General features: G+C 43.9%; 1 non-coding gene across 1 annotated transcript; it reads right to left on the bottom strand.

The window, feature by feature from the left end:
- Positions 1 to 724: 724 nt before the first annotated feature.
- On the bottom strand, positions 725 to 831 carry LOC123573702 (U6 spliceosomal RNA). The gene has a single exon (XR_006698445.1). It is a non-coding gene; the product is annotated as a U6 spliceosomal RNA (small nuclear RNA).
- Between the last annotated feature and the right edge of the window lie 16,924 nt (positions 832 to 17,755).

The raw sequence follows: 17,755 nt of genomic DNA, 5'->3' as shown, positions 1-17,755 counted from the left end.
CAGTGTCAGCTGAGCTATGCTCCCTCTGAAGGCTCTGAGGGAGAACCCTTCCTTAACTCTTCTGGTGGCTGTTGACATTCTTTGACTTGTGGCAACATGATTTTAATTTCTGCTTGTTTCACGTGGCTCTGTCGCCCAGGCTGGAGTGCAGTGGCATGATCTTGGCTCACTGCAACCTCCACCTTCCAGGTTTACGCCATTCTCCTGCCTCAGCCTCCTGAGTAGCTGGGACTACGGGTGCATGCCACCACACCTGGCTAACTTTTTGAATTTTTAGTAGAGACGGGGTTTTACTGTGTTAACCAGGATGGTCTCGAACTCCTGACCTCCTGATCTGCCTGCCTCGGCCTCCCAAAGTGCTGGGATTATAGGTGTGAGCCATCACGTCTGGCCCTTTTTTTTTTTTTTTAGATGAAGTCTTGCTCTGTTGCCCAGCCTGGAGTGCAAGCGATTCTCCTGCCGCAGCCTCCCGAGTAGTTGGGACTCAGGCATGAGCCACCACGCCTGGCTAATTTTTGTATTTTTAGTAGAGATAGGGCTTCACCATGTTGGCCAGGCTGGTCTCCAACTCCTGACCCAAGTGATCTGCCTGCCTTGGCCTTCCAAAGTGCTGGGATTACAGGCGTGAGCCACCGTGGCTCACATAGCCTCCTTTGTGTCCTTTCCTCTTCTTCTTGTTTTTTCTTTTTTCGGAGACAGCGTATCACTCTTGCCCAAGTTGAAGACAAATAAAGAACGCTTCACAAATCTGTGTGCCATCCTTGCACAGAGGCTATGCTAATCTTCTCTGTATCATTCCAATTTTAGTAAATGTGTTTCCAAAGTGAGCACAAGATGCAGGATTAATACACAAGAGTCAATTGTTTTCTTACATGCCAGCAATGAACAATTGAAATTTGAAATTAAAAAGACAAAATCCAGCCTGGATAACATGGTGAGACCCCATCTGTACAAAAAAGAAAAATAAAAAATTAGCTGGATGTGGTGGTGCACACTTGTGGTCCCATCTACCAGGGAGGCTAAAGTGGGAGGATCACTTGAGCCTGGGAAGTTGAGGCTGCAGTGAGCCATGACTGCGCCACTACACTCCAGCCTGGGTGACAGAGTGAGACTGTCTCAGAAAAGGGAAAAAAAGAAGTTTCTCAACAAAGGCTAAGTTTTAAAATGTGTACTCTAGCTGGGCAGGGTGGCTCACGCCTGTAATCCCAGCACTTTGGGAGGCCAAGGCGAGCGGATCATGAGGTCAGGAGTTCAAGACCAATATGGTGAAACCCCATCTCTACTAAAAATACAAAAATTAGCCAGGCGTGGTGGTGTGCACCTGTAGTCCTAGCTACTCGGGAGGCTGAGGCAGAAGAATCGCTTGAACCAGGAAGGCAGAGGTTGCAGTGAGCAGAGATCGTGCCACTGCACTCCAGCCTGGGCAGCACAGCAAGACCCCATCTCAAAAAAAAAAAAAAGTGTACTCTAGGATTGAAGTACCTTTTCCTTAAAAAATAAAAGGAATAAAAATAAAGTAGCCGGGCGCGGTGGCTCAAGCCTGTAATCCCAGCACTTTGGGAGGCCGAGACGGGCGGATCACGAGGTCAGGAGATCGAGACCATCCTGGCGAACACGGTGAAACCCCGTCTCTACTAAAGAAATACAAAAAACTAGCCGGGCGAGGTGGCGGGCGCCTGTAGTCCCAGCTACTCTGGAGGCTGAGGCCGGAGAATGGGGTGAACCCGGGAGGTGGAGCTTGCAGTGAGCTGAGATCCGGCCACTGCACTCCAGCCTGGGCTACAGAGCGAGACTCCGTCTCAAAAAAAAAAAAAAAAAAAAGTAAATGTGTACTGAATATTTATTTGCTAGTGAACAATAATGTATCACTAAATGATTTCAGATTTCATATGAGAAAATACAAGAAATGACTATTTGTCAGAGCAAGTTCATTAAGCTGATTAAATGAGAACATATGTAGATAACAATAACATAATTTCATATCCATTATGATGACTATTTTTTTAGAAAACCCAGAAAATAATAAGTGTTGGAAAAGATGAGGAGAAATTAGAATGTTTGTGCCGTGCTGGTGGGAATATAAAATGGTGCAGCCATTGTGGAAGAGGGTATGGTAGTTCCTAAAAAAATTAAATAGAATTACCATATGATCCAGTAGTTCTCCTTCTGGGTAAGTACTCCAAAGAATGGAAAGCAGGGACTTTGCCAGGAGCATGTCTCATGTCTGTAATCTCAGCACTTTGAGAGGTGAGGTGGGAGGATCGCTTTAGCCCAGGAATTGGAGACCAGCTTGCTCAACATAGTAAGACCCTGTCTCTATCAAAAATTTAAAAAACGTCCAGGCGTGGTGGTTCACACCTGTAATCCCAACACTTTGGGAGGCTGAGGTGGGCAGATCACTTGAGACCAGCCTGGACAACATGACAAAACCCTGTCTCTATCAAAAATACAAAAATTAGCTGGGCATGGTGGTGCACACCTGTAATCCCTATTCGGGAGGCTGAGGCACGAGAATTGTTTGAACCCAGGAGGTGGAGGTTGCATTGAGCTGAGATCGTTCCACTGCACTCCAGTCTGGGTGACAGAACGAGACTCTGTCTCAAAAATAAATAAATAAATAAATAAATAAATAAATAAATAAAATAAAAAGAAAGGGATTCAAACAGAAATCTTTGTACTCATGTTCATAGCAGTATTATTCATAGTAGCCAAAAGGTGGAAACAACCTAAAATATCCAATGACTGATGATTAGATAGACAAAACATGATATACATATAAAATAAATATTTTTTAGCCTTAAAAAGGAATGAAATTCTGACCCATTCTACAACATGGATTAACCTTGAAGACATTATGCTAAGTGAAATGAAACAGACACGAAAGGACAAATACTGTATGATTCTGCTTATGTGACGTACCTAGAGAGGTCAAATTCATAAAGACAGAAATTAGGATGCTTGTTGCCAGGCGCTGGAGGGAGGAGGGAATGGGCAGTAGAGTTAGTGTTGAATGGGTAGAGTTTCAGTTTGAAAGAATAAAAAAATTTTACTGATAAATAGTAGTGATGATTGCACAACAATATGAATGTACTTAATGCCACTGACCTGTATACCTAAAAATAGCTAAATAATAACTTTTGTGTTATGAATTTTTTTTTTTGAGATGGAGTCTTGCTCTGTTGCCCAGGCTGGAGTGCAGTGGCGTGATCTTGGCTCAACCTCCACCTCCCAGGTTCATGCAATTCTCCTGCCTCAGCCTCCTAAGTAGCTGGGATTACAGGCATGTGCCACCATGCCCAGTTAATTTTTTGTATTTTTAGTAGAGACGAAGTTTCACTGTGTCAGCCAGGCTGGTCTTGAACTCCCGACCTCGTTATCCACCCACCTTGGCCTCCCAAAGTGCTGGAATTACTGCTGTGAGCCACCACACCCGGTCTGTGTTATGAATATTTTACCATAATAAAACATTTCTTTTTTAAAAAATAAATGAGGCCAGGTGGGGTGGCTCATGCCTGTAATCCCAGCACTTTGGGAGGCAGTGGCTCATGCCTGTAATCCCAACTACTCAGGAGGCTGAGGCAGGAGAATCGCTTGAACCCAGGAGGTGGAGGTTGCAGTGAGCCGAGATTGCACCATTGCACTCCAGCCTGGGTGACAGAGTGAGACCCTGCCTCAATCAATCAATCAATCAATCAATCAATCAATAAGAAAAACCTGCATATGAAGAAATATTTATGATGGTGATGACCTAATACTGTGTCTTAGTCTGGGCGTGGTGGCTCACACCTGTAATCCCAGCACTTTGGGAGGCCATGTGGGTGGATCACTTGAGCTCAGGAGTTTGAGACCAGCCTGGGCAACATGGTGAAATCCCATCTACAAAAAATACAAAAATTACCTGGAGGCCAGGTATGTTGGCTCACGCCTGTAATTGCAGCATATTGTGAGGCCAAGGCGGGTGGATCACTTGAGTCCAGGAGCTCGAGACCAGCCTGGCCAACATGGTGAAACCCTGTCTCTACTGAAAATACAAAAATTATTGGGTGTGGTGGCACATACCTGTAATCCCAGCTACTTGAGAGGCTGAGGTGGGAGGATCGCTGGAGCCCCGGAGGTCAAGGCTGCAATGAGCCATGATCACACCACTGAACTCCAGCCTGGGTAACTGTTTCTGAGACTGTGTCTCAAAAAAAAAAAAAAAAAAAAGAAATAAAGAAGGAAAAAGAAAAAATTACTCTGGCTTATAGAATTCTCAAATATTTATGAAAACAGATGATGAATTTATGAAATATTTACTACAATTTAGTGAATCAGGATAGGGACTTCATCTTTTCTAAATGATTATCAAATATTTATTGAATATTTTACTATATTGAGGGCTACAATGGACTGAGTGCTTGTGTTCCTGGCAAACTCATATACTGAAATCCTAACCCTCAATGTGATGGTATTAGGAGATGGGTCTTTGGGCGGGTAATTAGGTCATCAGCATGGAGCCTTCATGAATGGATTAGCGCCCTTATAAAAGGGACCCAGGCCGGGCGAGGTGGCTCACGCCTGTAATCCTAGCACTTTGGGAGGCCAAGGCAGGTGGATCACAAGGTCAGGAGTTCAAGACCAGCCTGGCCAACATGGTGAAACCCCATCTCTACTAAAAATACAAAAATTAACTGGTGGGCACCTGTAATCCCAGCTACTTGGGAGGCTGAGGCAGGAGGTTGAACCCAGGAGGCAGAGGTTGCAGTGAGCTGAGATCGTGCCACTGTACTCCAGCCTGGGCTACAGAGCAAGATTCCATCTCAAAAAAAAAAAAAAAAAAAAAAAAAAAAGGACTCCAGAGAGAGTTCTCTCACTTCTTTTTCTTTGCTCTTTTTTTTTTTTTGAGACAGGGTCTCACTCTGTCGCTCAGGCTGGAGTGCAGTGGCACGATCTCAGCTCAGGGCAAACTCCACCTCCTGGGTTCAAGTGATTCTCCTGCCTTAGCCTCTGGAGTAGCTGGGATTATATGTGCCAGCCACCACGCCAGGCTAATTTTTGTTGGCCAGGCTGGTCTCAAACTCCTGACCTCAAGTGATCCGCCTGCGTTGTCCTGCCAAAGTGCTGGGATTACAGGCGTGAGCCACCACACCCAGCCAGAATTTACATTTTAAGAAGAAAACATGATTAAAATTATAAAAGTCTAAGAATACAAAATAGTATCTCCCAAGTATTAAATGAGTGGGGCAGACATACATACTCTAGGAATTCTATATTCAAAGCACTACTTCATAGTGCTTTGTACAATGACAGAATTTTGCAGCTGGAAGGGATCTCGGAGATCATCTAGTTCTTTTCTTTTATTTTTCTTAACTTTTTAAAATTAAAAACCATTTTATCTTCAGAAATGAGGTCTTGCTATGTCGCCCATGCTGGACTTGAACTCCTGAGCTCAAGTGATCCTCCTGCTTCAGCCTCCTGAATATCTTGGACTACAGGCACATGCCACTGTGCTGGCTTGATTTTCTTTTTTAAAAATTTCAGTTGATACACAATAGTTGTACATACTTATGGGGTACAGAATAGTTCAATATATGTATATAATGTGTTATAATCAAATCAGGGTAATTAGCATACCCATAACCTCAAATATTTATCATTTCTTTATGCTGGGAACCTTCAAAATCCTCCTTTCTAGCTATTTGAAAATAGACAATAAATTATTTTAGCTATAGTCACCCTCCATTTCTATAGAACACTAGAACTTATTCCTCCTACCTAGCTATAGTTCTGTATACTTTAACCAATCTCTCCCTATCTCCTCTGCCCACTACCCTTCCTAGTCTCTGGTAACCACTATTCTACTTTCTGCTACTATGAGACCAAAAAAAAACTTTTTAGCTCCCACATATGAGTGAGAACATGTGGCATTTGTCTTTTGGTGCCTGACTTATTTCACTTAACATAATGACCTCCAGACTCATCCATGTTGCTGAGAATGACAGAATTTAATTCTTTTTATGGTTGCATAGTATTTCATTTGTTACATATACCACATTTTATTTATCTACTCATCTTTTGATGGACACCTAGGTTGATTCTGTATCTGAGAAGGAGTTTTATATATATATATGATTAAATCTGTTGTTTGACATACACGTTGCAAATATTTTCTCCCAATAATTGGTTTTTTAACAGCTTTATTGAGCTATAATCCCCAAACCAAACAGTTCATCCACTGACAGTGTTAAATTGAATGTTTTTTACTATATTCACAGAGTTGCACTACCATCACCAATTTTAGAACATTAACTGTTTTAATTTTTTTTTTTTTTTTCTGGAGACAGAGTCTCGCTCTGTCGCCCAGGCTGGAGTGCAGTGGCCGGATCTCGGCTCACTGCAAGCTCCGTCTCCCGGGTTCACGCCATTCTCCTGCCTCAGCCTCCCGAGTAGCTGGGACTACAGGCGCCCGCCACCTCGCCCTGCTAGTTTTTTGTATTTTTTAGTAGAGACGGGGTTTCACTGTGTTAGCCAGGATGGTCTCGATCTCCTGACCTCGTGATCCGCCCGTCTCGGCCTCCCAAAGTGCTGGGATTACAGGCTTGAGCCACCGCGCCCGGCCTGTTTTAATATTTTACATGTGCAAAAGTTTTTTTTAGTTTTGTGCAATCAAGTATCTCCATATTTATACTTTATGTAATATGCAGATACCATCTTTCATCTCATCAATTTTATTTTTATTTTTTAATTTTTTTTTGAGATGAAGTCTTGCTCTGTCACCCAGGCCGGAGTGCAGCAGCGCCATCTCAGCTCACTGCAACCTCCGCCTCCTGGGTTCAAGAGATTCTTGTGCCTCAGCCTCCCGAGTATCTGGGATTACTGGCATGTGCTACCATGCCAGGCTAGTTTTGCAGTTTTAGTAGAGAAAGGGTTTCACCATGTTGGCCAGGCTGGTCTTGAACTCTTGACCTCAAGTGATCCACCTGCCTTGGCCTCCCAGAGTACTGGGATTGTAGGCGTGACCCACCACGCTCAGCCTCAACTCATCAATTTTATATTTTGTCAATCGATTTTCTATTATTGTAGATAAAGATTTGGCTTTCTTATACAACCATTTCATATTGGTACAAAAAAAAAATCTACCTTTGTAGTTAAATCAATATTTAGACTCTAAATTATGTTTATATAAGCATTATTCAATGCTAAGTATTATAATGTACTTTGTCTCATTTTTTACTTTTTGTTTGTCCTATAGATAGTTTAATAATTGCCCTGTTTGTTGGTTTTGTTTTTTAATTGAGACAGAGTCTCACTCTGTCTTCCAGGCTGGAGTGCAGTGGTGCGATCTTGACTCACCGTAACCTTCACCTCCCGGGTTCAAGTGATTCTCCTGCTTCAGCTTCCTGAGTAGCTAGGATTACAGGTGTGCACCACCATGCCTGGCTAATTTTTGTATTTTTAGTAGACACGGGGTTTTGCCATGTTGGCCAGGCTGGTCTCGAACTCCTGACCTCAAGTGATCCACTTGCCTCAGGCTCCCAAAGTGCTGGGATTACAGGTGTGAGCCACTGCACACGGCCGATTGCCTTGTTTTTTGATTTGCTTAGTCATATTTGCATCTATTGCTAAATCTTCCCATACCTGCCAATAGCTCTTGGGACAATTTCCCACAAGGTCCATCTCCTCAATACATATACTCATTTTAATTATCTCCTGGAGATCTTTGTTCCCCTCTATCTAGTAATGTCCTATGCCTGCTCTCAGTTGCCTGTTCGTCCTCTTGAGACTTCCCTTTGCTGGCATCTTAGGAATACCTTTTACCATCCTCCTAATCTGAATTCTGTTCTTTGAATGATTTCATTTTTCTTGGTTTACTGTGTCATTTTCACGAAGCGTATGTCCCAGTAGCTTTGTCCAGAGGGTATAGTGGCGACAAGTATTACTGTGCCTGTCCCTTGAGTGACACTGTTGTAGTCCAGACAGTTTGCCCTCTCCCCCTAATGCACAGCTGTGATTTGGGGATTCCCTTCCTTTTTCTCCTGTGCTGGCTTGCCTGTTTTCTGTTTTCCATATCTGCCTCTTCTTTGTTTACCCCACATTTTGATAAAGCATATTTTCCAGTAGCTTCCTGAGAAAAATTGCAGAGGAAACACATTTAAAAAAATGTATTTTTTGGCCAGGCACGGTGGCTTATGCCTGTAATCCCACCACTTTGGGAGGCCAAGGTGGACGAATCACGAGGTCAGGAGTTCAAGACCAGCCTGACCAACATGCTGAAACCCTGTCTCTACTAAAAATACAAAAATTAGCTGGGTGTGGTGGTGCGCACTGTAATCCCAGCTACCCAGGGGGCCGAGGCAGGAGAATCGCTTGAACCCGGGAGGCGGAGGTTGCAGTGAGCCGAGATCACGCCACTGCATTGCAGCCTGGGCAACAGAGTCAGACTCTGTCTCAAAAAAAAAAAAAAAAAGGATTTTTCTTCCCACACGTATGTTTGTTTGTTTGGCTGGGTTTAGGGTTCTAGATTGTGGATCATTTTCATATAAACTTTTGAGGGAAACAGAGATGCTTCCTGGGTGGTGGAGGCTGAAGGGTTCTCTCTGGTATGCCTGAGAGTTTTCAGGAGCCAGTTCCACATCCCATGGAATGTCTCCAGATTCACGAGTGCGCAGAGGCTGTGGCAGTGGCCGTGACAGTAGCAACAGCAGTTGTACCTTCTAAGTGTGACCTTAAAGCCAAAAGTCTAGTGATGGTGTCTGGCTTTGTTCCTTCCGTTCCTGCCCCCCACTCCACCATATTAAGTACCAAATTTCCCAAAAACAAAACAAAACAAAAACAAAACACTTTTTTGAATGAAATACCTGGAGTGATTTCTGTTTCCTGTGCTGAAGGCCAACAGATAATGTTCCGTTTGTGATTACATCCATAAATATGTCACATGTGGCTATTCCATATTCTGAATTGTTAATCATTTGGACTCTAAATCTGTTTTGTCTGTCTGTTTCTGCTGAGTCTCATGGTGCTGGTGCTTGGTCGTATTTATTGTGAGTAGATTTTGCAGTGGTGGGGGTGGTGGTGATATGTACAGATCACAGTAGAGAAATAATGAGGAGTGAGTGAAAAGCCTTGAAGTAGAAGCACGTCGGGCACCTTCAGGAAGTAAGAGGTCAGTGTGGCTGCAGTGGCATGAGCAAATGGCAGGCAGTAAGTTCGGAGAGGTAACAGGCTGGATGGTACAGGGATAAGGGAAGGAATTTGTCTTAGACTCTTAGTGAGAAGAAGAGCACTGGAGAGTCTTCAGCCGAAAGAGCGATATGATCTAACTTGTATTTTATTTATTTATACATATTTTTTGAGACGGAGTCTCGCTCTGTCACCCAGGCTGGAGGGCAGTGGCACGATCTCAGCTCACTGCAAGCTCCACCTCCTGGGTTCACGCCATTCTCCTGCCTCAGCCTCCTAAGTAGCTGGGACTACAGGCGCCCGCCACCACGCCCGGCTAATTTTTAAAATATTTTTTCAGTGGAGACGGGTTTCACCGTGTTAGCCAGGATGGTCTCAATCTCCTGACCTCGTGATCCACCCGCCTTGGCCTCCCAAAGTGCTGGGATTACGGGCATGAGCCACCGTGCCTGGCCACTAACTTACGTTTTATAAAAATCATTCTGGATGCCATGTTTAGAGTGTACTGTAAGGGGAACAAAAGCAGAATCAGGGAGATCAGTAAAGAGATAAAAACGAGATGCAGAGGATGGCAGCTTGGACCTGTAGGTAATATTGGAGGCAGTGAAAATTGTTGGATTCTGGCTGTGTCTTGGAGATTCAGCCAACAGAATTTGCTGATGGTTCAAATATGAATGTGTGCATATATCTGTGTGTGTGTGTGAGAGAGAGAGAGAGAGAGAGAGAGAGACAGAGAGGAGAGGAGAGGAGAGGAGAGGAAAGGAGAGGAGAGGAGAGGAGAAGAGGATTACTTCAAAGTTTTCAGCCTGAGAAAATTGATGGAGGTGTTATCAGTTGAGTTGAGATGCAGGCTTGTGAAAGAAGATCAGGAGTTTAGTTTTGGGCATATAACTTTGATATATCTATTAGGCAGCCAAATGGAAATGTGAAGTTGGAAAATGGATACGTAAGTCTGAACTTAACGGAAAAAATCAGCAGTTGATAGGAATTTGGAAATGTCAGTATTCAGATGGTATATAATGCTATGAGATTGGATGAGATCACTAGGTAGTGAGTGTAGAAATGAGTTCTAGGGCAATTAAGTATTAAGAAGACAGGAAAATCAGGAACAATGAACATGACCATCTGAGAAGGAGTTGTTATCAAAGAAGAAAACCAACCCATTGACGTCCTCGAAACTTAGTGAAAAGGTATTTCATCAAGAGATACTTCTTAGGCCGGGTGTGGTGGCCCATGCTTATAATACTAGCACTTTGGGAGGCTGAGATGGAAGGATTGCTTGAGGCCAGGAGTTAGAGGCTATAGTGAGCTAGGATCATGCCACTGCACCACTCTAGCCTGGGTGGCAGAGTGAGACCCTGTCTCTGAAAAAAGAAGAGAAAATCTTCAGTTCACATGGAGAAGTGTTTTGTTTAAATCATAGAGACTTAAATTCCAGATTATTAGCAATTTTCTCTTTTTTTGAGAGAGAGTCTCACTCTCTTGCCCAGGCTGGAATGCAGTGTCAAGATGATCATGGCTCACTGCAGCTTCGACTTCTCAGGCTCAAGCGATCCTCCTGCCTCAGCCTCCCTAGTAGCTGGGACTATAGGCATGCACTACCACACCCGGCTAATTTTTTGTATTTTTGGTAGAGATGGGGTTTCACCATGTTGATCAGACTGGTCTCAAACTCCTGGATTTAAGCGATCCTCTCACCTTGGCCTCCCAAAGTGCTGGGATTACAGGCTTAAGCCACCACACCTGGCCTCTTTTTTTTCTTTGTATATGTGTAAGTAGAGATGGAGTCTCGTTATGTTGCCCAGGTTGGTCTCAAGCTCCTAGCCTCAAGTGATCCTCCTGCTTTGGCCTCCCAAAGTTCTGGGATCAGAGGCTGAGCCACCACATCTGGCTCCAAAACACAAACTCTTATCTCTTACCTCCAATCCTAATCCTGTTTGGTCAAAAGTACATCATCCATCTTTGGATTACCTATTGTTTTTATTTAAAAAAAGTTATAGAAAAGTTGCAAAAATAGTGCAGAGAGTTAATGTTATATCTTTTACATAGTTTTGCTTCATGTTAACAATTTCCATAATCATATACAATTATGAAAGACAGAAAATAAACATCAATATGATACTATTTACTAGAGTATGGGCCTTATTCAAATTTTACCCTCTTCCCACCTGTGTCTTTTTTCTGTTCCGGGATCACACATTGCATTTAATTGTCATGCTTTGAATCTGTGACAGATTGGACAAGCAAAGACAATGAAAGTCAGGGAAAGGCAATCTTTCCTTGTCTTTCATAATCTTGACGTTGATGAATCCTGGTCAGTTATTTAGTAGCATGCCTTTCAGTTTTGGTTTATCTGTTGTTTTCTCATTATTAGATTTAGATTATGCATTTTTTTTTGGCAAGAATACCATAGAAGTGATGTGGTGTACCTCTTTATACATTATACCAGGGGATACATGATGTTAACATATGTAACTACTGGTGATGTCAACCTTGATGATATCTGCCTGCTTTCTTCATAATAGTCACTGTTAAAGTGACAGAAAATGACTGTTTTCCCCTTTGTAATAGATAAATATCTTGTAGGCAATACTTTTTTTTTGTCTTTTGAGACAAAGTCTTGCACTGTAGCCTGGGCTGGAGTGCAGTGGTGTGATCTCCACTCACTGCAACCTCCACCTCCTGGGTTCAACAGATTCTCCTGCCTCAGCCTCCCAAGTAGCTGGGATTATAGGTACCCACCACCATGTCCAGCAAATATTTTGTGTTTTTAGTAGAGACGGGATTTCACTATGTTGGCCAGGCTGGTCTCAAACTCCTGACCTTGTGATCCGCCCCCTCGGCTTCCCAAAGTACTGGGATTTCAGGCGTGAGCCACCTCGCCTGGCCCTTGGAGGCAATACTTTTAGACCATGCTAATAATCCTCTTTCTCCTCAAACTTTCTTCTTTTTTTTTTTTTGAGACAGAGTCTCACTCTCTCCCCAGGCTGCTGTATTGTAGTGGTGCAATCTCAGCTCACTGCAACCTCCGCCTCCTGAGTAGCTGGGACTACAGGCGCACGCCACCATGCCCAGCTAATTTTTGTATTTTTAGTAGAGGTGGGATTTCACCATGTTGGCCAGGATGGTCTCAATCTCTTGACCTCGTGATCCACCCACCTCGGCCTCTCAAATTGCTGGGATTACAGGTATGAGCCACTGTGCCCGGCCTCTCCTCAAACTTTCATCCATTGATTTTAACATCAATTGGTAGCTCTTGCCTGCAATAATTATTATTGTGGTGTTTTCCTAGTGGTGATTTTGTATTTCCCTCATTCTTTCTATATATATTAGTTAAAATTTTTCTGTAAGAAAGAGCTGTCCTTTGTTTATTTATTCAATTACTTATTTCACTATGAATTTATAGATATTTTATTATATGGGTTTAGCACAAATATGTGTATTATCTTTATATATATACACACATGTTCATATAATAAGTATTATTAGCTATTTTGTTGTTCAAATTGTTCTAATTTTGGTCATCAGGAGCTCCTTTAGTTTGGATACTATGTCTTTTTCACATACTCCCATCCTTGATCACTTTCTTGTTTTTTGGCACCATAAGGTGTTTCAGCCTCTTCTGTATTTTTTCTTTCCCAGTTATGAAATCAACTGCTTGTCCAAGTTCCTTTTATAGGAGAATAGTACTTAGAAAAAAATATCTGGGTTTTAGGTATGCTCATTGCTGCTACTGGGATGTCATTGCTCCTAGGACCTTGTAGTGGACAGAGCTAAGAGCTAAGGAATATAAGTATGTATCTTAACCCACACATACACACACATTCATATTTATTTCTATGTCTATCAATCAATTGATCTGTATATCTATTAAAAATCATATCCTTGGCCGGGTGCGGTGGCTCACGTCTGTGATCCCAGCACTTTGGGAGGCTGAGGTGGACGGATCACCTGAGGTCAGGAGTTAAAGAGACCAGCCTGAGCAACATGGTGAAGCACTGTTTCTACTAAAAATACAAAAATTAGCCGGGTGTGGTGGTGCATGCCTGTAATCCCAGCTACTCAGGAGGCTGAGGCAGGAGAATGGCGTGAACCCCAGAGGTGGGGCTTGCAGTGCGCTGAGATTGCGCCACTGCACTCCAGCCTGGGAGACAGAGCAAAACTCCATCTCAAAAAAAAAAAAATTCATATCCTCCAATTTCAATTCAACATTGGAGTTAATCTTTCATAAACTATTTAAAATTTTATTGAAAGTAATAAAAATATGACACAGAAGGGAATTATAAGTCCAAAACTTAAGTGAATATGAAAACCCAGAGAGGTAAATAAGAATGGAAATCACTTAAGACTTAACTATTATTCTGCATATGTATTACACTTCAACAAAAGTTAAAACAAAACACAACAGGCCCTACATGATGGCTCATGCCTGTAACCCCAGTACTTTGGAAGGCTGAGGCAGGAGGATCCGTTGAAGCCAGGAGTTTAAAACCAACCTGGGCAAGACCCTGTCTGTACAAAAATAAATAAATAAATAATAAATAAATAAATAAGCAAGTCTGGCATGGTGGCATGTGCAGTATTCCCAGCTACCAGAGAGGCTGAGGCAGGAGGATTGCTTGAGCCCAAAAGTGTGAGGCTACAGTGACTATGCTAGTGCCACTGCTCTCCAGCCTGGGTGATGGAGTGAGGTCCTGTCTCTTAAAACAAACAAACAAACAATCAAACAAAAAGTTAAAAAACAGGGCTGGGCACGGTGGCTCACACCTGTAATGCTGCACTTTGGGAGGCCCAGGAAGGAGAACTGCTTGAGCCCGGGAATTGAAGACCAGCCTGGGTAACACAGCAAGACCTCATCTCTACAAAAATGCAATTAAAAATTTGGCTGGGCTGGCACAGTGGCTCACGCCTGTAATCCCAGCACTTTGGGAGGCTGGGATCGGCAGATCACGAGGTCAGGAGATCGAAATCCTGTCTTTACTAAAAATACAAAAAATTAGCTGGGTGTGGTGGCATGCACCTGTAATCCCAGTTACTTGGGAGGCTGAGGCACAAGAATCGCTTGAATCCAGGAGGTGGAGGTTGCAGTGAGCCAAGATCACGCCACTGTATTCCAGCCTGGGCAATAGAGTGAGATTCTGTTTCCAAAAAAAAAAAAAACTTGGCTGGCATCGTGGCACACGTGTGCAGTCTCAGCTACTTGGGCTGAGATGGGAGGATCACTTGAGCCTAGGTGCTTGAGGTCACCTTGAGCTATAATCATGACACTGCACTTCAGCTTGGGTGACAGAGCTGAGCAAAATCCCTGTCTCTTACAGGGGGAAAAAAAAGGGGGGGTGAGAAAGCAAGATGGCAGAATAGAATGCCCTACTAATCATTTTCCCAGCAGGGACACCAGTTTAATAACTATCCACACATCAAAAAGCACCTTTTAAAGAATGAAAACTCAGGTGAGCATTCACACTACCAGCTTTTAACTTCATATCGCTGAAAGAGGCACTAAACAGGTCGAAGGTAAGAAAAACAGTCTTGAATTACCAACATCACCCCTCCCCCACCCCCCAGCAGCGGTAATGTGGTGCAGAGAGCATTTCCGTGTGTGGAGGAGAGTGAGAGTTCAGCAATTGTGAGGCATTGACCTCAGTACTGTCCTATCATAACAGACAAAACCAGACCAAACTCAGCTGATGCCTGACCACTGAGGGAGCATTTAAACCAGCCCTAGCCAGAGGGGAGTCGCCGATCTCACAGTCTAAATGTGAGTTCCCGCAAGCCCCGCCATCTCGAGCTGAAGTACTCTGCAGCCTTGAATAAACTTGAAAGATCGGCTAGGTCACAAGGACTACAGCTGCTGGGTGAGTCCTAGTGCTGAACTGGGCCCCGAGGCAGTGGACTGGCAGGCATGCAACCTACTGAGATACCAGGCAGGGTGGCTAAGAAAGTGTTGACATTGCCCCTCCCCGAGCCCCGGGCTGCACAGCTCGTGGCCCGGAAAGAGACCCCCTCTCTCTACTTGAGGAGAGGAGAGGGAAGAGTCGGGAGGACTTTGTCTTGCATCTTCCATACTAGCTCAGCCACAGCAGCATAGGGCACTGGTCAGAGTCATGGGCTTTCCTTTCCAGGCCCTAGCTTCTGGACATTTCTTGACACACTCTGTGCCAGAAGAGAACCCACTGCCTTGAGGGGAAGGACCCAGTGCTGGCAGTATTCATTACCTGCTAACTGAAGAGCCCTTGGGCCCTCAAAAACCAGCAGTGATACCCAGGTACTAGGTCAAGGGCCACAGGTGAGACTCTGAGACATGCTGGCTTTAGGTGAGACCCAGCACATTCCAAGCTGTGGTGGCTACTGGGTGAGACTTCTTCCACTTAGGAAAAGCAGAGGTAAAAGTAAAGGGGACTTTGTCTTGCACCTTAGGTACCAGCTCAGCCACAGTGGGGAAGAACACCAATCAGACTCTCGGGGTCCCTGATTCTAGGACTTAGCTCTTAGATAGCATTTCTGGACCTGCTCTGGGCAAGAGGGGAGTTCACTATCCTGAAGGGTGAGTCCCAGGCCAGGCAACATTCACCACGAGCTGATTGAAGAACGCTTGGGCCTTAAGGGTGGTAGTCTGGCAGTACTCCCTGTGGGCCTGTGGTGGTGGTGGCCAAAGGCTCCTCTACCTTTGAAGAAGAGAAGAAGAGTGGGAAGGGCTGTGTCTTGTGGCTTGAATGTCAGTTCAGCCACAGTATAATAAAATACCAGGTAGACTTCTAAGGGTTTTAGGTCTAGTCCCTGGCTCCTAGATGGCACCTCTGGACCTGCCTGGGGGAACTCACCACCCTGAAAGGAAAGACACAGGCCCAACTGGCTTTGCAACCTGCTGATTGTAGAGCCACAGGGCCTTGGGTGAACATAGGCTGTAACCAAGTGGTGACTACAAGGAGCCTTGAGTGAGACCCAGTGCTGTGCTGGCTTCAGATCTGACCCAGCACAGTCTTAGTGATAATGGCCACAGGGATGCAGACAGAGAGAGAGAAAGAAAGAGAGAGAGAGAGAGAGAGAGAGAAAGGGAGAGACAGACTCCATTTGTTTGGAATAAAGTAAGGGAAGAGAACAACAGTTTCTGTGTGGCGATTCAGAGAATTCTTGTGGATCTTGTCCAAGACCATCAAGGCAGTACCCGTGTGGGTCTGCAAGAACAATAGCATTACTGAACTTGACGTGCCCCCTAAAGCAGATACAGTTTAGATGACAACACTGAAGTCTTTTTGAATGTCTGGGAAGCCTTCCCAAGAAGACAGGTACGAACAAGCCCAGACTGAGAACACTACAAATAAATACCTAACTTTTCAATGCCCAAACACACATGAATATCTGCAAGCATCAAGACTATCCAGGAAAACATGACCTCACCAAATGAACTAAATAAGGCACAAGGACCAATCCTGGAGAAACAGAGATATGTGACTTTTCAGACAGAGAATCCAAAATAGCTGTTTTGAGGAAACTCAACAAAATTCAATAGAACACAGAAGGAACTCAGAATTCTATTGGATAAATTTAACAAAAAGATTGAAATAATTAAAAAGAATAGGGGCTGGGCGTGATGGCTCACACCGTAATCCCAGCACTTTGGGAGGCGGAGGCGGGTGGATCATCTGAGGTCGGGAGTTCAAGACCAGCCTGACCAACAAGGAGAAACCCTGTCTCTACTAAAAATACAAAATTAGCTGGGCGTGGTGGCACATGCCTGTAATCCCAGCTACTCAGGAAGGCTGAGGCAGGAGAATCGCTTGAACCCAGGAGGCTGAGGTTGCCAAGCAGAAATTCTGGAGTTGAAAAATGCAATTGGTATGCTGAAGAATGGACAGTCTTTTTCTTTTTCTTTTCTTTTCTTTTCTTTTCTTTTTTTTTGAGATGGAGTTTCACTCTTGTTGCCCAGGCTGGAGTGCAACGGCATGATCTCAGCTCACTGCACCCTCGCCGCCCAGGTTCAAGCAATTCTCCTGCCTCAGCCTTCCAAGTAGCTGGGATTACAGGCATATGCCACCACACTGGCTAATTTTGTATTTTTTTAGTAGAGACGGCGTTTCACCATGTTGGTCAGGCTGGTCTTCTATTCCTGACCTCAGGTGATCTGCCTGCCTCGGCCTCCCAAAGTGCTGGGATTACAGGGGTGAGCCACTGTGTCTGGCCGCATCAGTCTTTTAATAGCAGAATTGATCAAGTAGAAGAGGGAATTAGTGAGCTTGAAGACAGGCTATTTGAAAATACACAATTATAGAAGACAAAAGAAAAAAAGAATATAAAACAATGAAGCATGCTTACGGAATCTAGAAAATAGCCTCCAAATGGCAAATCTAAGAGTTATTGGCCTTAAAGAGGAGGTAGAGAAAGAGATAGGGGTAGAAAGTTTATTCAAAGGGACAATAACAGAGAACTTCCCCAACCTAGAGAAAGATATCAATATCCAAGTACGAGAAGGTTCTAGAACACCAAGCAGATTTAATTCAAAGAAGACTACCTCAAGGCAATTAATACTCAAACTCCCAAAGGGCAAGGATAAAGAAGGGATCCTAAAAGCAGCAAGGAAAAAGAAACAAATAACATA

This window comes from Macaca fascicularis, chromosome 5 (assembly GCF_037993035.2).
Source record: "Macaca fascicularis isolate 582-1 chromosome 5, T2T-MFA8v1.1".
NCBI classification, from domain to species: domain Eukaryota; kingdom Metazoa; phylum Chordata; class Mammalia; order Primates; family Cercopithecidae; genus Macaca; species Macaca fascicularis.
This window is presented reverse-complemented; position numbering and strand designations above follow the sequence as displayed.